This window comes from Argiope bruennichi, chromosome 5 (genome assembly GCF_947563725.1).
Source record: "Argiope bruennichi chromosome 5, qqArgBrue1.1, whole genome shotgun sequence".
In the NCBI taxonomy this organism is placed as follows: domain Eukaryota; kingdom Metazoa; phylum Arthropoda; class Arachnida; order Araneae; family Araneidae; genus Argiope; species Argiope bruennichi.
Genome location: NC_079155.1, coordinates 107,031,668 through 107,036,660, shown reverse-complemented (window position 1 = coordinate 107,036,660; position 4,993 = coordinate 107,031,668). Strand labels below are relative to the sequence as shown.

Sequence of the window (4,993 nt, the reverse complement as noted above, 5' to 3'; positions counted from 1 at the left end):
TTAACTATTATAACTATTTAATTACCGCTTCTGTTGAATCAGGATTCAGTTTGTAATATACTCGTGAACTTTAAAATAGATTTTAAAGTTAGAGATTAAAATAGATTTTAATGCATCAAACTTTCACCCTTTTAATAAATAGAATTTGAAATTTTAGCAAAATCGAGTGAAGAAAGTTTGAGACCATATCAAATTAGGACGACCATATATTAAATCTTTAAACACTCATTTTGAACTTGATACCAAAGTACAGGTTTTACAAACCATTAACAGGATTTTAGATATTTGTCCAATTTACTTTAGAAGCTTCGAATTCCAGACTACGCTTGATAAAAAGGTGCAAGATGATATTCAAGTCAATCACTTCTACATATTAACAGGTATCTGAAAAAAATTTAAATTTCAATTAACACAAATATGAATATACTCATCAAGAATGATAAAATGCCAAAGCACAAAATTAAATTTTGCTTTTTAAACTTACGCAAATAATTTTAGAATAAGAATTAAAATTGCATTATTTAATCAGATAAATATGCATTCAACTCCATAGTTAAATATTTAAAAAAAAATTCACTTTTCTGTTGGTAATCAAACGACTATTACTGGTGTTTATATATATTTTTAAAACAATTTATCTAACACGTTAATGATCTTGCTAAAATGTTGGCTTCTTGCTAAATGGGCTGTCCAAGTATTTATTTTAATAACAAATGTTGAAATTAATTCAATAATCCTCCATTTAATAGTCTGTTATTCTCGATATTAAATTACAATTCTCACCGCCATCCGTCGTCGGCTGTCGTTCAATGCTCTTCAAATTGAGATCATATAGTGACAAAATGAAATTTCGTTTGAAAATGACATTCTGTTTTCATTCTGCAAGAGAGTAAGTTGAATTTTGTGGATTGTCATAGTGAGATGGTTGAAGAAAGTTGTTTTGTGATCTCAATGCACTATATCTCATTAGAATATAGGATTGAAAAAAAGCTTTAACAACAAACGGTAAAATGTTTCATTCGTTCGGTCAGAAAGCAAGTTTCCCGAAAATCAGTAAAAGAATTAAAATTACTTGGAAACATGTTTTATCTCAATACATTAGAGAGTTCTAGGCAGGGCAAAATTTTCATTTTAAGAACAACGACTTGCAAAAGGCTGTCATATGCAGGCTCTTTCACCAGCGATTTATTTATTTAACCCTTACGTGTACAGAATTTGATCTCCGAATGGCACGTGCTGCTGTTCTGCCGATTCTTACATTCAGAAATTGCTGGATATGCCACTTCTGTTTTGATAAATGCTTACAAATAATTATGTTTCTCTTTATAGCTAAGTGGAAATTTGCTTTCTATAAGACAAAAAACGATTAGAGAATCATTTCTACAATTTTAGTATTATAATAAAGGAACCGACTATACTTGGATTTTTAATATTTTGATATCTGTAGGAGTATTTCATAACATCCAGCTCAGTAGATATCAGTTCAGAACATTGGTGGACAAGAGAAAACAGTCTCGCTTCTGGTGGAGGGTGGGAGGCCTTTATTCAGCAAAAGATCATGGCTACAGATCAAGACTTATTCCAAATTATATATACTTAATATAAAAAATAGCAAATCAGTTTAATTGTTAATCTACAGTTATTAAATAGAAAGAATAATTATATCCTATAATCATTTTGGTATGACAATTATCAAAATTCTTGCAAATTACCAATATTGCTTTGGAATCAACGAGTAAACTTTCCAAGCCTTATTCTTGTGTTGAGAAATAGCTGGAAATATTGCTTCTGTTTCAATAGATGTTTCCAGGTAATTACAGATTGCCTCCGTATAGCTTAAGGAGAACTTGCTTTCTAAAAAGAGATTTGAAAATGCTATGTCTGTTGGGCTATTTCAAGTAATTAAATAATTTTAAAATTTATTAATTGAAATAATTTAGGAACTGACTGCATACTTCCATTTCCAAAACAAGTAGTCATTTTTAGCGAGAGTTTCACCACATTCAGCATACATGGGTTCGTTTCAGGACATATGTGGATTCATGAAAGCCGTCTTATTTCAAGTGTAAATAGGAAGTCTTCACTCAGAAAAAGAGCAATTATATAAGCAGTAGGTTTTCCAACTTGTATATACCTATAAAAATACAAAAAATGTACATTAAACAAAGTTACAATTTAATAATCAAATCCTGTATTAATTTTGGTATGGCAATTATCAATTCTTGCTACTTACTAATACCATTATGAGAAAATATTTCCCATCATACAGATTGCTGATAGAGAATCTGACAGAAACTGAAGTAGTCACTCTACAAATAAGACACTTACACATCGCCTATAAAAATAGAAATTTTATATTATTTAATCAGATATACTTGCATTCAACCCAAATACAATTTTTTTTGAAGTTAACAGCAATTTAATTCTCTATTGGTAATCAAACTACTCGCAGTATTTTAAATGCATTTGTAAAGCTATTTTAACATGTTATTGATATTAATAAAGTGTTATTTCCTTAATGTTAGTAAGTTTATGCAAGTGTATTTTAAAGACATAAAAGGAGGATTGATAAATTAATTTAACAATCATTGATTATACTTAAGATTACAGTACCGTTTCTCGGTCGAGCGCCGTTAAACTTCCTCCAAACGGAGAGCACTATGTAGTGACAAAAGGAAATTTCATTTGAAAACATTCAATCTTCCTTCTGCAAGAGATAAACTCAAGTTATCTGGATTGAAATATTTTGACGTTAAGAAACATTGCTTTGTGATCTTAATGACCTAAATATACATCTCACTAAGAGTAATAAGTGCTTGAAAATTGTTTAAGAAGCAATAAAATATTTCATTCTACCAGAAAAAAATTTTCCTGGAAGCGAAAGACTAACAATATTACCTGGAAACACTTCTTGTCCTGTTCTAGCACTAAGTGGTTCGTTACTTGCCGGGCAACCTTTCCCTGGTGAGGACGGCCACATGCAGAAGGCTCTCGCATGCCGACTCCATTCTGTGGTGACCGATTTATTCGACTCTTTTCAGAAATTGATCTCAGAATGGCCCGTTTTTTGATTCAGCCGATTCATATGGTGAGAAATAGATGGAAATGCTGCATATGTTTCTAAGTAATTATGTTTTCTCTCCTTATAACTTACAACTCACTAGAAGAATAAATAAAATGATTAAATAATGTCGTGTTTTCATAATTTTAGTATAATAATCAAGGAAATAACTGGATACTTGGATTTAATATTTTGTAGTGCATCTGTAGCGAGCCTTTCACAACATCCAGAGTAGTTCATGTCAGCACAGTACACGAGTGAGTACCGAGGAAGCAATCTCACTTCTGTTGGCGAGTTGCAAGCCTTTAGTCAGCAAAAAGTCGTTAGTGTTCTAACCTATATATACTTAAGTGTCCACATTAGTAAGGTTACAATTATTTAATAATCACATTGAATGATTGTATTCTATATTTTGGCATGATAATTAGCAAAATTCTTATAACTTACTGTTACCTATCATTCTGATAAGGTTTTTTTGGTCATCCAAATTGCTAGTAGATAGAATTTGTGACAAAAACTAAAAAAGAAGTCATTCCATAGACGAGGATTGGGTGGGGGGGGAGGGGGTGCCATTGCTCCTATTAATAACATCTAATACATTTAATAATGGATTCACATGATTCGAGAGAAATGTTCTGGTGCAATTAAAGCAGGTTAAATTTAAGCAACTTCAAATTACTGCTATTTTTACCCCCATAATTTACATTTATTCTAGAATCAACTACTATTAATGAACAGATAAACCTCAATGATGTTCTTCTGTCGCAAGGGCTATACCAAGTATTGCCTACATAATTCTGACAGTTATCGTTGCTAAGGAGCCACTTGTATGGAATATAAAGACGTTGCGAATATTTCTTTCATTCTCAATCAACATACCAGAAGTGTAGATTTACACTGAATTTTGAAAGATTTCAAATGTAGTGAAACATCTTCAAGCAGAATACAGTTATCAGATGAAAACTTCCAAATCATTAAGTGCTTTTATAATAAGCGAAATTCCCTGCTATGAAAATTGGATATTTGATGTATTATTTCTTTTCAGGTAATTTATACAGAACCAATTTCGGATAGAATTTTATTGAACTGAATTGTTTGGTTTTGAACTGGACTAGATTGTTTGAGTGTTTTTGAATTGCAGTTTTTACACTAATTTTATTCTTTGTCTTAATGGAACTCGCTGGTCTTTTTTGTAATAGACGACTTGTCTATCTGTGCAGAAATTTTATTTCCCAATGACTACATCTTGCTTATTATGAATGCATTTGTTTTTAAATTCGGCCTTTAAGATCCATATTTCACGTTTTACATATATACCCGATCCTTAAGATTTTATTTCATTTCCATCGCTTAGAACAAAGACAAAAACCAGTAATCCAGTATATATATATTTTTTAAATTGGCCAACTGTTTAATCTAATTCAATTACATTTGCAAAAATTCCCTAGATCCATTTGTCAATTTCATCCGCTCATTCATTAAAATGCAAAATCAATTCGCATTCAAAATTTCGTCGTTAAAACTTCTAATATTTGATGCATTACAATTCGAAAACTGACTATATAAAATTACCAAAAAATTTTTTTCTAAATTCGGTACGAGTAGCAATTAAAATATTGACTAAATCAAAGTATTTTTTGACATAGTTACTATAGCAAAAACAATTTGTATGTATTGCACCTCAAATATTGATTTATTATGGCTGATGGATTTGCGAAACTGAATCGAACTAGTCTTCAAGGAATATCAAACAAATTGTTCCTTTAACTAGGGGAAACGCTAACATATGAAAATCCAAAACAACGAAGCAAGGCTAACTTTTACATTACAGATTAGAGAAATCCATGCAATTCAAATGAAGCAAATAATAATTAAAAATCGCGAAAAGACTAAATATTTTGAAAAATTAAATTTGGATAAAATATGCATCAT

At 30.6% G+C, this 4,993-nt stretch overlaps 1 long non-coding RNA gene across 1 annotated transcript; it reads right to left on the bottom strand.

Moving 5' to 3' along the window:
* Positions 1–1,755: 1,755 nt before the first annotated feature.
* Positions 1,756–3,357, bottom strand: LOC129969299 (uncharacterized). The gene is made up of 5 exons (XR_008784489.1): positions 2,899–3,357; positions 2,614–2,707; positions 2,234–2,335; positions 1,956–2,134; positions 1,756–1,854 (listed from the first exon to the last, which is right to left on the bottom strand). It is a non-coding gene; the product is annotated as an uncharacterized LOC129969299 (long non-coding RNA).
* Between the last annotated feature and the right edge of the window lie 1,636 nt (positions 3,358–4,993).